The sequence below is a fragment of the Ursus arctos genome, unplaced genomic scaffold, assembly GCF_023065955.2.
Source record: "Ursus arctos isolate Adak ecotype North America unplaced genomic scaffold, UrsArc2.0 scaffold_4, whole genome shotgun sequence".
NCBI lineage: Eukaryota > Metazoa > Chordata > Mammalia > Carnivora > Ursidae > Ursus > Ursus arctos.
In genome coordinates this window covers 9,343,495-9,366,328 of record NW_026623056.1, presented here as the reverse complement: position 1 = coordinate 9,366,328, position 22,834 = coordinate 9,343,495, and the positions used below count along the sequence as shown (strand labels likewise).

Sequence of the window (22,834 nt, the reverse complement as noted above, 5' to 3'; positions counted from 1 at the left end):
TGTTGATTGTTGGCCTTCATTCTGCTGATCTAATTAACCAACTGCAGAATACTTATAAATTAAAATGAGTAGAATTCTATAACTCTATTTTTATTTACAAAATAATTTTTTTTTATTCAGAGGAAATAATTCTTTGCACACACCCCCCTTTTCCCAAATGCAGGGTTATATGTAAAGCAAGATATCTTGATAACAAAACCTACATGTGAAACTCCCTTCTCTGATTTACATGTTAAATTTTATGTTTTAAGGCTGGTAGGATGTAATGTTTTTGATAAACATGATTACCATCTAAAAAAGTCTAGGCAAAAGTGTGCATGACATCTTAAGTATTGCAAAACTCACTTTAAAGCAATAGTAAGATATTTTGGATAGATTGGTCTCATGGCTCCACATGCTTCTAATAAAATGGTAGCATGCTGGCTGTATCAGAACCTTGGTGTTAAGATGGTCGAAACCAATCAGAGAAGCTTTTTTTTTGTTTTTTTTCAATCAGAAAAACTTCAACTAGTCATTTTGTACATCTGGATTTCAGGATTTAAGAAGACAGGATGCTGACAATGTTAGCATCTACTGTGGTCTAAATATTCATGCTCATCTAAAATTCCTGTATTGAAATCCTAATCACCAAAGTAATCATAATAGGAGGTGGGGCATTTGGGAGGTGATTAGGTCATGTGGGATTCATCCTTGTAACTGGAATTAGTACCCTTATAAAAGAGGCCTCACAGAACTCCCTAGCACCTTCCTTTATGTGACAATACAACAAGAAGTTTGCAACCTAGAAAAGAGTCCTCACTCCATCACATTGGCACCCTGATCTTGGACTTCCTACCTCCAGAACTGTGAGAAATAACATTCTGTTGCTTTTTATGCCACTCAGGCTGTGATACTTTGTTGCAGCAATCCAAAAGGACTAAGACACTATGCAAAGTAATGATCTTGTAGTTATCAGCATTCTTAACATCCCATGAGATGATTATTACGTACTATATAAATATAGCTTATACTTAAAAACCCAAAGTAACTAGGATTTGTCTAAAAAATAGAAGAATTGGGACAGGATATATGTATATAGGTAGACTATTGAATGATAGATAATCTTTCTGAAGGCTATCATAAGGAAGAAAAATTCAATCAAATCTAGCCAGCAATGACTACAACAGGGTAACAAATTTAAACTGAATTCTATTAGAACTATTTAATAAAACTATTTGTCTGAGCAATCCAGCAGTAGAACAGACTACTTTGGGATATCAATGATGAGAAAGAAAGATGTAGCTGATGGACTCTGAAGTCATACAGATGAGGACTAAAACTACTTTGAATAATACTGTGATCAAGCAAAAGTAATTTAGCTGTTTGCTCCAGTATATACCCACTTTTGGATAATAAAACCGTGAACCAACCAAACAGCTTACCTCTCTAGACAAAGAGCGTATTTATAAACACTTGTTTTATGTTCCTCTCCTCATTTTTCCCTCCAATCTAAAATTAGTCAGAAACTCTGCCCAGTTCCAACCAGTACTCTACTTTTTAAGGCTTAGCCTAAAACCACACAACCAGGCTAAAATATCATAAATATCCTTCCCTAATTTCCCCATTTGGAGAGCCTACTAAGATTCAGTGTTATGGGTTGAATAATACGGTTGAATAATTAGAACTTGAATATCTCAGAATCTGATCTTTTTGGAAATAGGTCATTGCAGATGTAGCTACCTCATCTAGAATGAGGTTACACTGGAGTGGAGTAGGTCCCTAATACAATATGACTAGTGTCCTTCCAAAAAGAGAAAATTTGGAGATAGATGTGTACACAGGGAGAAAACCATGTGAACACGAGGGCAAAGATCAGAGTGATAAGTCTACAAGCCGAGGAACTCCAGAGATTGTCAGAAAACTGCCAGAAGCTAGGCAAAAGGCTTGGGACAGATTTTTTTTGTCACACATCTCAGAAGGAACCAACTCTGATACCACACAGAACAACAGATGTCTGCACACTCAATCTGTGGTACCTTGTTATGGCAGAGCCCTCGGAAACAAATACATTTAGTCAGGACGCTAGTCTTCCTCACTGCAATAGGTCTAATAAACTTAATTTTGTTTATCAATAAGGTTTTTTTGGAGGCATTTTGGGCAGTCAACATAGAAATACATTAAAATTTTGGTTTTGGCATTTAATAATTACACAATCTTAAACATCTTAATCTCCAAAGGATTAGTTACCACACCTAAAAAACTTAAATAACATACTTTACAGAGATGTTGTGAACTGTCCAATGCCTGCCACACAGGAGACACTACATTAATGGCATTGATGATAAGGCTAATAGCAATAAATATCATAATGATGCTGGTAAGGATGGCGATGATGTGGTGGTGATTACAGCAGGATGCTGAACTAAAGAAAATCCAGAGACTGCTCTATGATCCTATGAAAGACAGGGCATAGTTTGCATTTAGATATGTTTGTTTTTCTAAAGAGAGATATCTTTGAATCAACTTGAGTAAAAGAATGGCATGAATAATTTGCGTCATTCATTTTCATTTAATAATTTAAGCCTGAAGTCCTTAAAAAGTTTGTTTCATGAGTGGTTTTAAATGAACTTCTTGACATAATTTTATCGTGTTAGTTTACTCAGCAAAACAAAACTTCATAAATAGTGCAAAGGTAAAATATCAGCCCGCCTCAAATTGAATGATCCCGTGGAAGATAAATAGGGAGTTATAATTAATGAGGTTTTTATTGAACTTTCAATTATTTAGTAGCAGTGCATGTTAATTTAAATTATCCATATGAGCCTTATCCTCCAATGTAATCCCTTTCTTTCTCTTATGCCTTCACCTATCTCTTGCCATACCATTCTTTGTCGCTACTGCCTCATTTATTTAATTATTTAAAAAACGCTCATGTGCCCCTTCTACATGCCATTTACTGCACTAAGTGCAGGACACGATCTTTAATCGCATGGAGTTTAATCTAATGGGATTTGAACACACAATACATCCAATATCACTGTCTTTGAAAATATTAAGACACTACCATTCTTTACACATATGTGTGTGTGGGGGGGGGTATACATACCCATATATATCCATATATATATATATAACATTATCATTCACAGACAGGTATTTATATATCCTGACATAAAAATAATGAAAAGATTAAAAGAAGGGTATATGCTTTGTGAAAGTTTTCTACTACTATTACATTAACTCTGAGTGATGGTTGTTTAATAATGGCTCCCATCTGTAGATGAAGAGGAAAGTTAAGCACCATTAACCGCTTAGAAAGTATTTTTGTTTAGAACAATTATTGATAGCTTAAAATAAAGGAGAAAATCAAGATACATGAAAAACCTAACACTACATGTCTTCCACCTGGAGATCATAATAAAAATATTACAGAAGAAGGGATATTGATAAGAAAAATCTATCTAGGATATGGTGTAAAATTCTATTTCTCTCCCAGTCACTAACTTACTTACCCTTTCTGTAACATTTCACCATATTTAGGACACCTGCTTTCTTTCACCTCTTGTCTAATGTCACTGATTTTACCCTGCTGGTTCTCTAACTGTATATTATTCTCTACCTGAACTGGATTTTTTTTTTTAATCTTACTATCATTTTTAAGTGGTTTACTCTCGGTCTTCTCTTTTCTACAGGCTAAGGGTTTTATGTACTTTTCTGGCTTCAACTACCATCTTCAAAATGGTAATTTCCAAATCTTTATCTCCACACTTGATCCCTATTTTTAGTTCATGGTTTTTGTTTATTTATGCGATCCTTCAGCTCTATCAACTTATGTTCCAAATCACGATCTTGTGTTTCCCCAATTGTTGCCTTCATTTTTTATCTTGGATGACAGCATCATATCAATATTTTGCATATATTTATGCAAACATTTTGAAATTTTATGCTGTTCTTGGCTCCAATGTCACCCTTTGTACCACAGAACTGCATTAGTCAATTCCCTTCTAATCTACATATTTAGACAATTTTCTACAATTTTCCGTTGCTATAGTCTAGTTATTTATTACTTTTACCCAAACTATGGTCCCTACTGACTATACACCCACGTTTAAATTCATTAGTATGACATTTCACAAACAAGTCCTAGCCTTTTTTCTTTCACCTTTGAACAATTCTTTCTTTCCCATAAACTATTTTGCACCATTTCCATTTAGTTTCTGTTTATAGCATAGCAGGGTCTTCAACAAACTGGACCCACACTTACTTTTACTCTCTCTGTTCCTATACTTATGCCATTTCTTCACCTACCTGAAATGTTCTTCCTCTATCTGATTATCAGGCTTCTTTCTACAATTGCTTTCCTTGATCCTCACCAACCCATCAGAATTCATTGTGCTCTTGTCAGTGTTTCCATATCACTTTATATTTACTTTTCCTCATAATTTATTACATTGTGTTTTTGTTATATTTCTGTTTTCTTTACTGTACTATGAGCCTTTTAAGAGTTGGGATCCCTTTTGTATTAAAATAGTAAAAAATGCCAGACAACCTTGAGTAAGTCATTAATCTTTCAATCTTGGTATCATCAATCCATAAGGTTGAAAAATGTAAATATGCTGGTCCTCCTCAGAGAGTTTATGTCAAAATTAAGCAAAGGAACAAAGCTTATGAATGTGCTCAGGAAGGAGGAAAGGACTACATTAAAACTGGGTGGTGTCTGATTTTTATCACATTTATCAGGAATTCTTTTTTTATGTAAGCAAAAGTTAGAGTTTTGAAATTTACTATAAATATGTGCTTGTGTATTGAACTCCTTGTGAAATTTCTCCTTTAAAATCTACATCTGTTAAGGTTTGAAAACCATTTCTGTAGGTGACCGTTAAGTCCTTAGACGGTTTTGAATAGAGCAAGTGATATTTTCAAGTGTGTGAATGAGGATGGCACACATTGACAAATTTGTAGGGGATAAATTTTAAAAAGATATGATGGGAAACAGGGAGTTTACAGGAAGGCTATTGCAATACTACAGTGAGAAAATGTGAGAGACTAAACCAGGACAATAGTAGTAGAAACAGAGAGGAGGGGATCAGTTTAAGAAATATTTAAGATAAAATGTTTAAGATAAAGTGCTTGGTAGTTAATTGGATGTGGAAGTCTTTGGAGTCAAAATTGCAAGTATTTCTAGATTTGATAAAATAAGTGGATAGAAATTTCATTAATTTAGAAAATAAACAAACATGAAGATTTAGGACAAAGAAATTAAATTTTAAACTTTTGAAGTAAGGTGTTTGTGAGATATCCATATAAACCTATCCCAGAAGACGAGTGACTATATTATTCAAGATGTGTTTGGGTCACAACCAAATTCCAAACAGGAATAAAAATTATTTGAGAAGCATGCACATAATAATCAAAATGTAAAGAAGACCATATGTAGTCTTAGAAGTATAGTGAGTATAGCCCAGATCTCTGAGAAATAGCGAGATCTCTGAATGGCACCTATATTTAAGGAAAAATAAAAACAAAACCCGTGGAAACATTATAGATAGAATAATCAGAGAAAGTAAACAGTAGCATAGGAGTTTGATTTTATGGGAGTCAAAAAGGTAGAGAACATCTGGCAATGAATAATCAATACTTCAAAGGAAGTAAAGAAATACAATAAGATGAAAATTATCCATTGGAAGTAGCATTTCAAAGACTCCTGGTGTCTTTTATCAGAGGGGTTTCTATGGATTAGTGAGCACAGGAGACAATGCAATCAGTTGAAGAGTAAATGAGAAATGCAACATTATGAACTACCTTATCCTCTCTAGAAATGCACATTAGGTTGAAAAGTTAAGAAAATATTTATCATTACCTAAAGAGAGTAAAAGAATCAGGGAAAAGTTTATTTGTTATATTTTAGACAGGATCAATGTGGACTTATTTTTAATGTGAGAGAAAGCATCCAGAAGATAAACAGATATTTAAAAAAAACAGGGAAATCTTAGGGAAATAAATAGATCAGAGTCTTAAACGGAAGGAATTAAAAACTCAGGGAAACTACCCAGAAAACTGAATTGTTACTAGAGGAGCCACTGGAGAGAAAGGTGTTGAAATGAGGGTAGGATATAAATATGGTGGAAGACAGTGTTAGTACATATACATGGGTAAAGAAAACACTCAAAGGTTATATTTAACTCATTTCTAGACTAGATTGAGTTGACTAAACCTTAAATTACTACCATACCAAAATATACACCCTTTGCTTTTTTTTTGAGAAATAATCATTTAAAATATTTAGTCCATGTTGGGGCGCCTGGGTGGCGCAGTCCTTAAGTGTCTGCCTTCGGCTCAGGGCGTGATCCCAGCATTCTGGGATCAAGCCCCACATCAGGCTTCTCTGGTAGGAGCCTGCTTCTTCCTCTCCTGCTCCCCCTGCTTGTGTTCCCTCTCTTGCTGGCTGTCTCTCTATGTCAAATTAATAAATAAAAATCTTTAAAAAAATAAAAATAAAATAAAATATTTAGTCCATGTAGGTTTAATGGGTACTGAGCTAGACAAAAACATTCTGCACATGCCTTTTCTGTATAGTTCATACTTAACGAACATGACTTGGATGAATGCAATAATATTTAAGGTGGAACTATTATGACCCTCTCCTTACAAATGGAGAATCGAGAACCAATGAGTTCCACACATTAGCTCAAGGTCATACCATAAGTAAGTGGTAGAGCCTGGATACAAACCCAGATTTTTCTGATTCCACAGTCCACACTTTCATTCCTATGCCATGCCTACTCCTTACTGCCCAAATCCCCGTAGCCAAAGATTTTAGTTTTTTGAATTTAAGTGGAAAACGATGATCTTCCCCACCTCTTGTTCCAGTTCCTCCAAGACTTACTCTACATAAGCAACATAAACACTATGTACAGTCAAAGGATACAATCAAAGACTCCCTGCTTAGACTAAATAAAATTGAATCTAAGAAGTCCCATGTGGGGTCAGAAAAAGATAGCAGAGTACGAGTAGGGGACCTTTTTTCAGATGGTCCCCTGAATTGAACTGGATAGCTACCAGATCATCCTGAACACCCACAAAATCAGCCCAAGACGCAGGAAGATACATCTGGATCTCTACAAACGAAGATCTCCAGCGCTGAGTATTGAGGTACGAAGCAGGGCACCGTAAATCTGCGCACAGATATCAGAAGATAAATGGAAGGGGGAGGGAGCTGACACACTCGGGCACCAGGAAGCAGTAGCCACCTGCACTGGGGAGCTGGCCAGACTCCCGGACCAGCAACCTCTAGAAAACAGACTGAGACCATGAGCCTGGGAATGTGCATGCGACCAGACTGAAAACTGGAGCTATGGAGCACTCCCTGGAACCACACTGATACGGGGAGCTCAGGAGCGCGGGCAGGACCAGACTGATAACTGGAGCTCCAGAGCACACACTCGAACTAGACTGAAAAAGAGAGCTTGGGAGCGCGTGCATGGGACCAGACTGAAAACCAGCACTCCAGAGCATGCGCGAGCCACACTGAAATAGGGAGCTTGGGAGCACGTGCGGGAACCACAGGCGGTTGGTGGTGTTAGAAGCACAAAGGGTAGAGACGTGCGGGCCCTGGGAGTGAGGGTTGGGACACCGGCTGTAGGGCGCACATCCTGGGACGCTGCAGGGTTAGCAGCACTGACGGAAACAGAGTTAAAGTGGCCAGGAGAGCTCAGTGGAAAGCGGACTGCAATCTTTCTATACTGAGACAGAGGCTAGGATACAGCCACTGCTGCTCTGACTCTCAGAAGAGTCACAGAAAACCTCCAGGGAAAGCTGCCAGAGAACAAAAGCCCAGAAATTGCAGTTCGCATTGTGCCCATCCCCACCCCCCCTCACAGGGGAGGGGCAACTTTTCCCAAACAGGGTTGCCTGAGTATCAGCACACAGGTCCCTCCCCCAGAAAGCAGGCTGAAAAATCAAGAAGCCTACATCCCTAAGGTCCCTATAAAACAAGTGCACATTGCGTGGGTCCTGGTCAATAATTTGGGCTCTGTACATCCCTGCAACCTCTCCTCATCAGAATGACAAGGAGGAGGAATCCCCCCAACAAAGAAAAGATACAGAGGCTGTGGCCTCTGCCACAGAACTAATGGATATGGATATAACCAAATTGTCAGAAATGGAGTTCAGAGTAACAATGGTCAAGATCATGTGTAGGCTTGAAAAAAACATTAATGAAAATATTAATGAGAATATAGAATCTCTAAGGTTGGAAATGAGAGCAAATCTGGCAGAAATTAAAAATGCTATGAATCAAATGCAGTCTATACTAGATGCTCTAATGGCCACGGTAAATGAGGCAGAAAAGCGAATTAGTGAATTGAAAGATGGGATGGAAGAAAAGAAGGAAAAAATGGAAGCTTGGCTCAAAAAAAAAATCCAATCTCAAGAATGTAGATTACGGGAGATTACTGACTCAATGAAACGTTCCAATGTCAGAATCATCTGCATCCCCGAGGGGGTGGAGAAAGAGAGAGGTCTAAAAGAGCTATTTGAACAAATTGTAGCTGAGAACTTCCCTAATCTGGCAAAAGAAACAAGCATTCGTGTCCAAGAGGCAGAGAGGACCCCTCCCAAGATCAATGAGAACAGACCTACACCACATCACATAATAGTGCAATTCGCAATTATTAGATCCAAGGATACCATCTTGAAAGCGTCCAGTTGGAAGAGAATCCTAACCTAAGCGAGAGGAACATCAGAATGACGTCAGACCTGTCTACAGAAACCTGGCAAGCCAGGAAAGGTTGGTAAGGCATATTCAGAGCTCTGAGAAGAACATGGAGCCAAGGATCCTTTCTCCAGCAAGGCTGTCATTTAGAATGGATGGAGAGACAAGGACCTTCCAAGACCGGCAGAAACTGAAAGAATATGTGACCACCAAGCCAGCCCTACAAGAAATATTGAGGGGGGGGGTTCTATCAAAGTAAAAAGACCCCAAGTGTGATACAGAAGAGAAATTTACAATCTATAGAAACAAAGACTTCACAGGCAACATGACATCATTAAAATCATATCTCTCAATAATCACTCTCAATGTGAATGGCCTAAATGCTCCCATAAAACACTAGAGAGTTGTAGATTGGATAAAAAGGCATGACCCATCCATATGCTGTCTACCAGAGACTCATTTTGAACCTAAAGAAACATCCAGACTGAAAGTGAAGGGATGGAGAACCATTTTTCATGCCAATGGACCTCAAAAGAAAGCTGGGGTAGCAATTCTCATACTAGACAGATTAGATTTTAAACTAAAGACTGTAGTTAGAGACACAGAAGGACACTATATTATTCTTAAAGGATGTATCCAACAAGTGGATATGACAATCATAAATATCTATGCCCCCAACAGGGGAGCAGCTAGATACACAAGCCAACTCTTAACCAGAATAAAGAGACATATAGATAATAATACGTTAATAGTAGGGGACCTCAACACTCTGCTCTCAGCAATAGACAGATCATCTAAGCAGAAAATCAGCAAAGAAACAAGAGCTTTGAATGACATACTGGACCAGATGGACCTCAGATATATACAGAACACTACACCCCAGAACAACAGAAGACTCATTCTTTTCAAATGCACATGGAACCTTCTCCAGAATAGACCATATATTGGGTCACAAAAGAGGTCTCAACCAATACCAGAAGACTAAGATTATTCCCTGCAAATGTCGGCCACAGCAACTTTTTTCATGACACATCTCCAAAGGCAAGAGAAACAAAAGAAAAAATGATCTTGTGGGACTTCATCATGATAAAAAGCTTCTGCACAGCCAAGGAAACAGTCAAAAAAAACTAAGAGGCAGCCCACGGAATGGGAGAAGATATTTGCAAATGACACTACAGATAAAAGACTGGTATCCAAGATCTACAAAGAATTTCTCAAACTCAATACAGGAGAAACAAATAATCAAATCAAAAAATGGGCAGAAGATATGAACAGACACTTTTCCAATGAAGACATACAAATGGCTAACAGACACATGAAAAAATGTTAAAAATCATTAGCCATCAGGAAAATTCAAATCAAAACCACCATGAGATACCACCTTACACCAGTTAAAATGGCAAAAATGGACAAGGCAAGAAACAACAAATGTTGGAGAGGATGTGGAGAAAGGGGATCCCTCTTACACTGTTGGTGGGAATGCAAGTTGGTACAGCCACTCTGGAAAACAGTGTGCAGTTCCCTTAAAAAGTTAAAAATAGAGTTACCCTATGATCCAGCAATTACACTACTGGGTATTTACCCCAAAGATACAGACGTAGTGAAGAGAAGGGCCATATGCACTCAATGTTCATAGCAGCATTGTCCACAATAGCTAAATTGTGGAAGGAGCCAAGGTGCCCTTCAACAGACGAATGGATTAAGAAGATGTGGTCTATATATACAATGGAATATTACTCAGCCATCAGAAAGAATGATTACCCAATATTTGCAGCAACATGGACGGGACTGGAGGAGATTATGCTAAGTGAAATAAGTCAAGCAGAGAAAGACAATTATCATATGGTTTCACTCATTTATGGAACATAAGAAATAGCAGGAAGATCGGTAGGAGAAGGAAAGGAAGACTGAAGGGGGGTAAACAGAAGGAGGAATGAACCACGAGACACTATGGACTCTGGGAAACAAACTGAGGGCTTCAGAGGGGAGGGGGGTGGGAGATTGGGATAGGCTGGTGATGGGTATTAAGGAGGGCACGTATTGCATGGAACACGGGGTGTTATATGCAAACAATGAATCATAGAACACTACTTCAAAAACTAAGGATGTACTATACAGTGACTAACATAATATAATAAAAAATTATTATTAAAAAAAAAAGAAGAAGTCCCATGTGTACTTCCTTCACTGGAATAGTCTCCTTTCTGCAATAAGAGAATATACACATCAATACTTAAATTTAATATATGAAATTAAAACACTTGCAGGCTTTCAATGGCACTGACATTCAGAATGTGCTGGGCTTAGGAAAAAGGTAATTACAGCCATAATTTTTGAAACATAATCTTCTCATTACTATTCAAAGTAAAACAGACCTGAGATAATGTGGAGTTTAAACAGAAATGTAACAATCCAAGGGTCAAATGTGGAACAATATTAGGACATTATTTTCTGAATTAACCCATTTTTTTCATTTCAATTATTTTTTCGAGTTCTAGGAGAGTCCATAGCATTGACTTTATTGAAAATATTGAAAATATTCAAGGTACCTTTATAGTTTTATTCATATTGAGATAGCATCCTAGTTTTAGACCTAATTGAACCATTATAAATCTTAATTTAACCCAGATACACAAAGTAAAACCTGGAAAATTCAAATGGTTAAACGATTTTCAAAAGGTTGCAAAACAGTTCCTGGAAAGCCAATCTAAGAATTACCGTGTGTGTGTGTGTGTGTGTGTGTCCATGTTCTTTAAATATTTTGCCTTTTCCTGTAAAGTACTTTTAAGAGGAGGATATAATTGTAATACAAGTCTTAAAAATGCATATCATTTCAATGAATTTATGATGTATTTTTGATCTTGAAGTTCTCATATGCCAACAAAATACTTTCATAGGATTCAATCTTCATATTTTAGACTTTCATTCAGCTAATCTCCTTTATATATCTTGCCTTCTTTCATCTCTTAATCATTAAATATATGCCGATCTTATACAACTATGCATCATTAAATAGTCTGTGGTTATGTTTTGCTTTATATCACACATTCTAGGCAGATCAAGAAGCAGGGAAAACTAAGTTGCAGCAACAAAAAAACAATAAAAGATACTCTTAGCAGAGTTGTTTCACAAATTAAGACATTTCCTAATAAATTCCTTTAGCTAATAATTTGGTGGTAAATAATTAAGATTAAGTAAATAGATACTGACAAACTACTAAACTTTCTTAATGAACATTAATTATTCCATATAGTAAAACAAATGAGTAGTGTTTGTGATGCTTCCATAATTGTGTTGCCACTATGAATTAAAGAATAACATCTGACAAAACATGTGCTTTAATGACAATAGTAACAGTAGTAACAATGTTCTTATTAATATAAATATAATAAATGTATTTGCATTAAATAAATATAATAGCTAATTTCAAAATACCAGTATTTATTTATTTAGAATAAAATACATAAATATATATTGTATAGAAATATGTCCTGTTTATATAATATACAATATTTAACATTTGTCTATGGCAAATAAATGATAAAGAATCCTTCTATAGTATAAAAAATACATAAAACTAACAAATATTATTGAATGTTTAGCAATATTTATTGAATACTTGATATATGGCAAGTTACCTATCTTATCTGTGTCTCAGCTTTCTTATCTGCAAAATAAGCATAATGAAATCTACTCATAAAATCATAACGATTAAATGAATTCATATGTATAAAACTCTGAGAATAATTCCAAGAACTGTTAATCCAAGTAGCAACTCTGTAAGAAATGTTTTATTGTCCCCAACTTGCGGATGAAGGAAACTGAGGTTTAGGATGAAGGATGAAGAAATTTGCTAAGGAAACACATTTATTCATTGGCAAGATTTTAGCAGAAACATATGACTCATTCATTCTCATTTAATCCAGCGATCACTAAATGCCAGTTCATACAGTGGTGTTATAGTCCAATTCCTTTTTTTTTTTTTAAAGATTTTATTTATTTATTCGACAGAGATAGAGACAACCAGCGAGAGAGGAAACACAAGCAGGGGGAGTGGGAGAGGAAGAAGCAGGCTCATAGCGGAGGAGCCTGATGTGGGGCTCGATCCCATAATGCCGGGATCACGCCCTGAGCGGAAGGCAGACACTTAACCGCTGTGCCACCCAGGCGCCCCTATAGTCCAATTCCATAACAAAATGAGACAGATCATAATGTTGAAGACTGATTTTTTTCATAAAATTAACTATATTCTAATTAAAGAGCTGCACTTTTTCCTTAAATTATGTTCTTTCAACTGTCTTCTGATATTGAAACATTTTTCCTTTTAGGAAATAAATTGAAAGTAGATGACGGTTTTTGGTTTTTGTTTTGTCTTAACATACTTAACTGGTAAATTTAAAGTTGGCACTCTATGTCTGTCTCGGCATTCTTCTTTTATGATTCATTTCATTTGTCCTCAAAAAAAATTTAAAATCTAAGAAGTACCGATTAAATCCTTTAGGTTTTTTCATCATGTCAGATTTGGAGATAGAAATATTTTCAATGCATTTATTCAATTTTTTCGTAGTTGTGTACCTTGTGTGAGAACAGAAATTTCAACTTGGATCAATTGAGCCTTATAAATGCCCTTCCACTTACATCCTTTATCAAACTATACACTTCTACTACTTCAATAATATACAGTCTAAGAAGGTCAGTAGGCATCCTCATGAATATAAAATAATAAAAATAAACTATTTACCTGAAACACGTCCACACAAGGAATAGCTACACAGCAAAATGTGAAAATAATACATATTTTCCGATTGGTAGGAGGTTTAACAGATTTTCAATATATGCTAAACACTACTTAGCAGACTGCTAAGTAACACTCCCAACACTGACATATAATCTGATGATGAAAGATGTCTTATAATTTAAGCCATTGTTCCTAAATATTTTTAAGCCAAGTACCATTCTAAAATAAATATTAAATGTCTTGGCTATTTTGGAGATTCTGGCATGCCCGGTCTAGGTGGGTAAAGTATTAGGGAGGGATGTGAGGAATTTATATTCCTCTTGAGAATCACTTATAAGCCAAAGACCTGTATTTATATGTCGATTTTCTCCAAAGTAAAGAAAATGTCTACCAATAGTTATACCCTAAAGTAGAGATTATGTCAACCCTTCTGTTCTATAATACGCATTACAAATATTGTATGTGATAGTGAATAATATATAATGCTAATAAGGCACACTACAAAAAAAAGCCCTCAATTAATCCTCATAAAATCCACACAAAATAGTGGATATTATGATTACTCTATTTTGCAGATGAAGAAACTGAGGCACAGTGAGTTTAAGTATCGCGCCGGAGCAGTAACGCTGGGAAATGAACCCAGGCAGTACCTGAGCTCTTAACCATTCATTATAAAATATACTGCCTATAAGTTACAATATAGTATAGCATTAACATACATTCTCTAGAGTCTTTGCAGTGAAAAACATTAAATCCCTGTTCACCTCATATACATCTCATATATGAATAAAATCTACAACTGTGCCTAATGTCGTAATTTGTGATTTAAAATTTTTGCTCGCCCTGAGCTTCTCTTAGCCTGGGAATTCATCTCTTCTTCAGTAATTTTAAATCCACACACTATTCTATCATATTTCAATTTTTAGACCAGGATATATGAAGCCAGAACTCCCCACAATATTATGGATCCTTATACTGACTGAATTCGGCAATAGAAATGTTCTCTCCATTTTCCTATGAAATTTAAATAACCGTGCAGTTAAGGAGGCGATACCACAAACTCAAGTCATTGCATGTTTAGCTGAGTGTTCTTTGCTCTTCAACTGGTCTCCTTTCTTTGGGAAATCGATGTTCCTTTAAATATCAAATGCACTAATAGGTGATTCTAAATTATTCCAGGGCCAATCATCTGGAGTCCTGGAGGAGGTCCCAGAAGGAGCTGCAGTGGACAAGGGAAAGGGTCTCATGGGGTCTCAGGGCGGCAGCCGCTTACCAACTCTTCCATCTACCACATTTCATTTCGAGCTGCCTCAGCTCCACCAGTGCATCCTGGCCACACAGGGGGGTAGGGTGCCGCGCACCCAGTGGCATCATAACATGATTAATATTCTATGTATCACTGAGAATGCAGCAGGACTTACACAAATAAGTTGCAAGGTGAAAAAAAGGGGGAAAAAAAAAACCCTGCTATTCTCCAATCTTGGAGGGAAAGAAGTTTTCTCAATAATGAGAAATCCAAACTTGAATACGGTCTTTAGTAAAACCTGGTCTCTCCGGTGAGGTCTCAAGTCAATTTAACAACAGCCTTTCTTTGAGGTCAGAGCCTGTTAGCCTTCTGAAAAGCTTTCTGTTGAACAGTCAGTCAGTGCTTTTCTGAGGGCTGTATTTAATCAACTGTGAAAGAAATGAGGGATTTAAAGGTCTTAAAGTTAAGGGCAAAAGAATCTAAACACCAGGTTAAGAAGAAACAAATACAGTATTCAAATCCTGGGAGAGATGTTCCAGTCCTTCAAAGTCCTTTTGCTAGAAATAGGAAGAGATTACCCATATAGTCATGACCTCATGTTCCATAATCTGGGTGAAAACACCCAGGGAAATTAAACCCGGAATATTAGCTTATCTGAAATGTTGCTATTCATTATATTACTCTTATTATTTTAAAATCTTTTTTTTTTTTTTGGTCAATTACTAAGCCCAGTGCAGGTAAAATTGTGGAGAAATCAGAAAGGCATAATTCTCAGAAGAGAAGTGATTAATTGTTTAAAGCCATCCCAACCCTCCTCCCCATTCCCCTACTATCCCACCCCATTGGCATTTCATTTAACAACATATGAATGACTTCACATTAATACAGTTAGATATCCCTTGGCAAATTACATTTTTCTATTCCTGTTACTACTTACTAAAGGCTAAACGAAAGTCTTTATTTCCCTATGTATCCCAGGGAGCACAGGTGGATTTAATTTCAGCACTGAAAATTATTTCTGGAATATCTATAGTTTGGAGCAATGTTTTCCTCTAGCTAAATGCATTCATTTTAATCATTCATTCCATTTATTCATTTGGAAATCAATAAAGACACAAAATTAATTCTGCAATTCATTAAAGCAAAAATCCCATTTAATTGAATAAATAGGTATTAAAGAAAAGAGCTATTGTAGCCCTAATGGATAAAACATGTATGCTACATTTGTCTCTTGGTAGAAGTCTCTAAAGACTACAGTAAGTTTGACTTCAAAAACTTATCCTACCCCCAACACAGAACAGACCATTTCCTTCATGAATTAAAATATAAAGAAAGAATATATGCTTTTGATTTCTGATAGCATCTTTCCTTAATTTTCATTTGAGAATAATCAGTTATCTCAACTTTCCTCAGTCCTCATTTAAAGACAGTGAAATTAAAAAGACATTGATGTTCTACTTTTCAAACAATGGGTCACTTCTGATTAAACTTTGATTGAACATTAGACTTTCAGACTTAAAACGAATTGCCTCCTTTTGCTTTTCAATTTGGACCCAATTTCCTGCTGCCCTCAGGTCACTTGATGGTAATTAATTGATTATGAATCAACTAAAGGTGGATTCAAATTGGAAAAAAAGAGAGAGAGAAAGAGAAAGAAAACCTGTTTCTTTCCTTTAAATTTATGACCAACATTTTATAAATGACTCAGTTCTCTCTCAAGTTATGAATATATATATCTATATTCATAATTTAACAAATTTTACATTTATAAAGTATTTTTAGGAAAAGTAGACTGTTCAACTTTTACTTCACTTGAGATTATTATTTGTCTTTTGAGAAAAGTTTTAATCAAAGAATCATACCATACTCTACAATTATTAAGTTATTTCATTGTGATTTGATAGAATTACCAAATCTGAAGGGTAGCAGTTATTCTCACCAATCTCTCAATACAGGCAGCATGGTACACTAGAATAAGTAGGAATTTTGGACCTGGGTTTGAATTCTGTCTCTGGGGCCTACTATGGTAACTTCGAACAGGGATTTTAACTCTCGACACTGTTTCTTTTGTATATTATCGTAATCTTGATATAATTACCACAGAGTATTAATATGTATTGTTACTATTATAGTTTTATAAATAACATATTTTTAACATACTTATATTTTTAATAGTTATATATTATTATTTAGTATTATTAAATGAAATAATACATAAGTAAAACCCTTAAAAATAGCAGCTGCTCCAAAATGCTCATAGCAGCTGCTCCAAAAATGTTGTTTATTATTATTTTATTACTTACTATATTAGTGTATGTTATTAAACTTTGTATAGTGCTTAGTATAACTTTAGATACTTAACACATGTTTATTTGAACTTAATATCTTTGAATACTTGTCAGAATCATACATGATCAAAAATTCCATGCAAAAAAGAAAAAAGTGGCCTTTTTGTTAATCAAAAATGTCCAGAATAATTTAGAGGATTTTTATAAGCTCATTTGGAGACTAAATATTCAAAATAACTACTACTAAGAATCGATTGTAAGACCAATAACCAAGAAGGCAAAAGCTTAAGATGTTCTGACTAAACTATCACAGCCACCTGTGTGGCCATGGGCAAGTGTCTTAAATATTCTCTCATCCTTTCTTCCCTCATCTATAACAGTTAAACAAATGATTATTGAGCTACAGGTTATTGCTTAGATGTGTACAAAGAATAAAATGCAGTCTTTGACTTTGAGAAACAAACAAACAAGAGAAGATATATGATGGTATAAATACCCAACTGTGTATAAATATGTGTGTGTGTATGTTTGCGTATGGAGAGAGAAAGAGGAGAAACACAATTTGCTTAAGCCCACAATCTAGAGAGAAGGATGGATTATGGATTGAAGTTTCACGAAAAGCATCCTAGGAGAAGTACTTTCTGAGCTTAACCTTGAAAGATAAAATGTAGTCAGGAAGAAAGGGGGTTAGCGTATTTCAAAGGGAAAAGCATGCTCAAATGCAAACAGATGAAGAACTCCTTGCTCCTTAACTGGAAACTCTGAAGAGTTTGGTGTTAATTGGCTAAAATGTTTGCTTTGCGCAGTGTGGCAAGGATGTGAGGTAATGGAAGGTCACTGGGGATCTTAACCTAATGGCAAAGAATTTGGACTTTATTTTAAAGATAACCAGGAGAGGGGCGCCTGGGTGGCACAGCGGTTAAAGCGTCTGCCTTCGGCTCAGGGCGTGATCCTGGAGTTCCGGGATCGAGACCCACATCGGGCTCCTCCGCTATGAGCCTGCTTCTTCCTCTCCCACTCCCCCTGCTTGTGTTCCCTCTCTCACTGGCTGTCTCTATCTCTGTCAAATAAATAAATAAAATCTTTAAAAAAAAAAAAAATAAAGATAACCAGGAGATATCTTTAAGGTTTTAAACAGGAAGTGAGGAAGTTCAATTAGATTATTTCAATGGCATCTGAGTTCCAACATTCTGTGATTTTATCATGGTATTGTACTTAAAAGATTTTCTTCAAAATAGCTGTGTTTATAAACTCACTCTAAAACATATAATAGAAACTCATAGACATACATATATATTCACCACTTTTATGAATTACATAGCCACAGTATAATTATAAAATGAAAAATAAGTATTATTTTTTACACTTTTTATGAGGATAAGCTAGAAAAAATACTTACTTATTAAATAAAGCAATTATAACCATGAAAGACATCGTATTTGATTTAAAAATTGGCAAAGTGTTTTTATGATTACAGTTCGATAACACAAACTATGGACAACAGAATGGGAAGATAAAAACCTATTGACAACAAGTCATCCTAAGTCATTTTCTACTTAACAAAACTCTTTTCCTATTAAACTGACTGCAGTAACAGAATTTTGTTTATATAGTTACATTCAGTAATGTCCAAAACATGTAATCCAGCTCAACAATGATTATTTCAGTCTTTATCTGTATAATTATATGACACTCCAGCAGATTGTGTACTGTTTGCAAAACAACTCTCACTTCCTCATTTACTAAGAGAGAAAGCTGAAAAAATATCTGCTTTCCTTGGATGACCTTTTATGTTTTTTTGTTTTTAAATTAAGAAATTTAAGTCACTAACATGGTGAAATGAATATTTAAGTCACTAACATGGTGGAATAAGTAACAGTAACATCTCAACAAATATACATTTATTAACAACTTCTAGAAATTATTTTTCAGCTCCCTATCTTAAATTTAGAATTGGTATTTCTGGACTGGAAAAGACAGTAGGAATTAGTGAACCCTTCTTTTGACATCTGAAGAAACTGGCCTAAAGACGACGGCTGATTAGAGTCCCTGCTTGTTCCGTCCAGTCTCCATGCCATCATTTCAAACCACCAGGTGACTTTTCTAAAGCGCCCATAAAAGCTGTCACCAGAATGCAAAGATGGCTAGCACTTTGCAACCGGAAAAGCCAAGGGGGAGAGAGCGTTGTGGAAGTGAATCTTCTCTCAGCTATGCTGTACAGCCTCTAGATTTCTGTCTCTTGCTAAGTCCACACATTTTAATGAGATTTTTTGAAAAGGCCAAGAATAGTCGAAACATGAACTCTAACACTGTATTTATAGTAACAGTACTCCTTTACATGCAGTAACAAATACTCATATACAGATGTGATTTCTTTAATAAAGTTAATGTCATATCTATACACTTTAACTTTCTTTAGTGAAAATCTTTCCCATGCTCCTCTTACTGGAATTATTCTAACTTTAAATAGAAGTCTTTAAATATATAGAAATCCTTGAAAATCTCCCCCCACCTACTTTTTTTTAAACACATTTCACTGCTCCCAATATTCTAAACTACACATGTTTTATTTTTATTTTTATTTTTTCCATTAGCTAGTCCTAATGGATTTTAATAATGGGACCAAAGTCAAGGTTCAATTTTCAGGTGTGGTAGAAGGCTTGTTATCGAAAACATTTCCTTTCTGGGGGTGCCTGGGTGGCTCAGTCGGTTGAGCATCAGACTCTTGATTTTGCTCAGGTCCTGATCTCCTGGTGGGGAGATATAGCCCTGCCTGAGACTCCCTGCTGGGGTTGGGCAGAGTCTGGAGTCATCTTCCCCTCTCCCTCTGCTCCTCCCCCTGCTTGCGTGCTCTTCTTCTCAAAATAAATAAATCTTAAACAAACAAACAAACAAACAAACAAACGAAAAACATTTCCTTTCTGGATCTCCATTTTCAACCTAGTTAGTGATCTTGAAAATAGGCACAGCTAACCAAAAGGAAACCAAAAAACTCAACACACAAAAAATGGCTTAGTGCAAATAATCATCACTACTAGAAAAACTAAGTCACATAGGGCCTTGGGTCAATAGGATTATTTTTTTGCGTGTATGTATTACGGTGGTATCAAAGGATAGTGGTGCACATCAGTATTTAACTGGTTTTGTAAATATTTCAGAATTAATAAAAAGATATGAACTAGGTCTAAGTTAAGCATAATGGCAAAATGGTAATACTTTCTATTTTTACTATGATGCTATCCTGGAAGCAATTTATACTCTGCATAGAACAGACATTCAGTAAACCTGTGATAGAAAAATAAAGATCATTAGTATTTCCATAAGTTCAATCCATTATAAAACCTATAATATTATTAGATCAATCTATGTTTAAGAGATTTATCTAAAAGACAAATTCACACCCCCTACACAACTGCTATAAAAATGTTTAAAGGACTGTCTCATTTTGCATTCAAGGGGTATGCCAAAGTCTGTAGAAGCATGAAGGAGAAAGAAACACTGGGGAAGAAAAAGAAAACGGAACAAAAGCACTTCTTGCGCCTGCACTGCAGGCTCTTTGTGTCATTATAAAATGGATTTCCCTTTCAATAAATAAAGGATTGGGCAAGGGACTCATTTTGCAGATGAACTCCTTGTAATAAATTAAATATTCTGAAATTTAAAAAAACTAAATATAGAAAATATAGATTTAGAGAAAAACAGAACTAATACATCTTATTTAAGAGATTAAGGAGAAAGAAGTATTTTAATAAAAATACTAAATTAGCCATAGCCCACAATCTGAAGTTGCAAGGTATTATCTTCCATTAAATGAAAAATAAAACAAACAACAAAAACCCAAATATCTGTTGGGCATGACATAGAAGAGACTGCACATCTGGTACCAATGGGAATCAAAAGATAGGATCCTCATTTAGGCTTTGCCACTAACATAGTGACCTTAGGCAAAATCCTTAACATTACTGCACTTCAGTTTCCTATTAACGTAAGACATCTAGCTTCCTTTAAATTCTAAATTTCTCAGATTCTGGTTTCCATACTTTTTCCCCTCACATATAACCTGTTCTTCAAACTCTAACCATTAGTATAATTAAATTTGAATCATAAGATTGACCTCAAAAGATACATTTTAACAAAATCCCTTTTATTGGGAGTCAACCTCTTCTCTTTTTTGGAGGTATGACTGAAGAAAAAGGTATAATCACAGGTTTTTTAATAGATGCTAGTTTATCACAAATTTGAACTACGTGGTAACTGTTAACTGATTTTATAACATTTCAGACAACTTTTTCTTACACTTGGAAGTAATACATAATATAAACTAGTAGATAATATACTGAACCCCTCTTCTGCCTTTAATTCTATAGGCTCCATTGTCTTTGCCAACAAAATAGAGATGACATTTTATTTGGTGTCTATGTGAATACATATCAAGGAGCACACCAATGCAATTCTATCTCAAATTATGAGTGGACAAAGTTTTCAACAATAGAAACATTTAAATTTAATAGGAAAAAAAGTATAATTATAAGTTAAATACCTACTATCATCCATGTAAAATATCAAGAAAATGGATGAGAAAAATACAACAAAATTTAACAAACAATATGGGGTAACTGACAACTTTTAAAAATACTATTATTTGCTTTCCGGTTTTTTCCAACAGTGTGCATGCATTATTTTTATAAATAAAAACACTTGAATTGAAATATATATATATATATATATATATATATATATATATATATATAGTCAAAGTTTCTGTGGAACTCTCATCCGAAAAACATTTGGCTTAACGCCCGAATTTTCCTTATGCTCATGAAAAAGTCCAACTTCACAATACACCTGCTTCCTCTCCTCTGTGCAATTTCTTTTTATATTCATTGAGTGAGCTGCAATTCAATAGCTTTTGTGGTCTTCTTCTCTTTTCTCTCCATTTGGTATGGCATGAAAGACATTTCAAAAAAACCAACATAAACAACTCAATTGCTTGTTCAATTTTATGTTAAGGATATGCACTGACCCAGGAAAATCACCACAGACCGCCAGACATGCTGCTGAAATTTAAGCATCCCTGCCCACCTACTTGTTTACAGAGAAAGCAAGTAGTGACCTGAAATGTCTTTGCTCTTCTCTGACACTTCAGCTAGAGAAACCAAATCAGGAGAAAGGAATGGACGTATGTTAGGTTTTCCTCATGCTATTCTCTTTGTCTCAAGGAGAGTCAAATTGCAGTAAGTATTAAGAACAAACTCAACACAGTCCATTCATGTATCTAAAGGCAGAGCTGGGATTCAAAAACAGGAAAGGCCAGACATGTTGTGCTGCCTTATCTTGCCCTACAAGGAGGAACCATCAGTGAACATCCAGTGGTTTCAGGGGTAAGGTGATCTGAAATGTTATTCCTCAAATATTATGAATATTTTAGCTGCATTTACACTGAAGGAAAATATCTTTGTCCTGAATGTGACAAAACAAGATCTCCTTCTTTCGTTATTCTTTATCTCCCTCAGTTCTTTTCTGACATCCTCAGCAGCAACATTGTTTTCATGTAAGCAAAGACAGGTAGGTGACAGTGACTCTGACCTTGTTTGGCCTTCAGAAAAGGGAAACCAACATTCCCTTGTCCTTCAAACATTAGGATTTCTCCTTCCAATGGCTTTGCTTTTCTTGCAAGCAAACTTCACCAAATTCCTAGTCATAGGACCTGCTTCTAACCAAGGTGCTGGGGCATGAAATATTCATCTGTATTCTGGGGAGTTCTTTGTCAGATTTAAATCCTTTGGCCCTTAAGGAAGAAATAGCTCAACACCCTTTGGAGCTGCAAGGTGTTTTGTTTTGTTTTGTTTTTGTTGTTCTGTTTCTCTTCA

The 22,834-nt window shown here is 35.6% G+C and overlaps 1 protein-coding gene across 8 annotated transcripts in view; it reads right to left on the bottom strand.

Moving 5' to 3' along the window:
• NAALADL2 (N-acetylated alpha-linked acidic dipeptidase like 2) overlaps positions 1–22,834 on the bottom strand; it is a 1,320,052-nt gene that overhangs the window by 150,061 nt on the left and 1,147,157 nt on the right. The window lies entirely within an intron of this gene.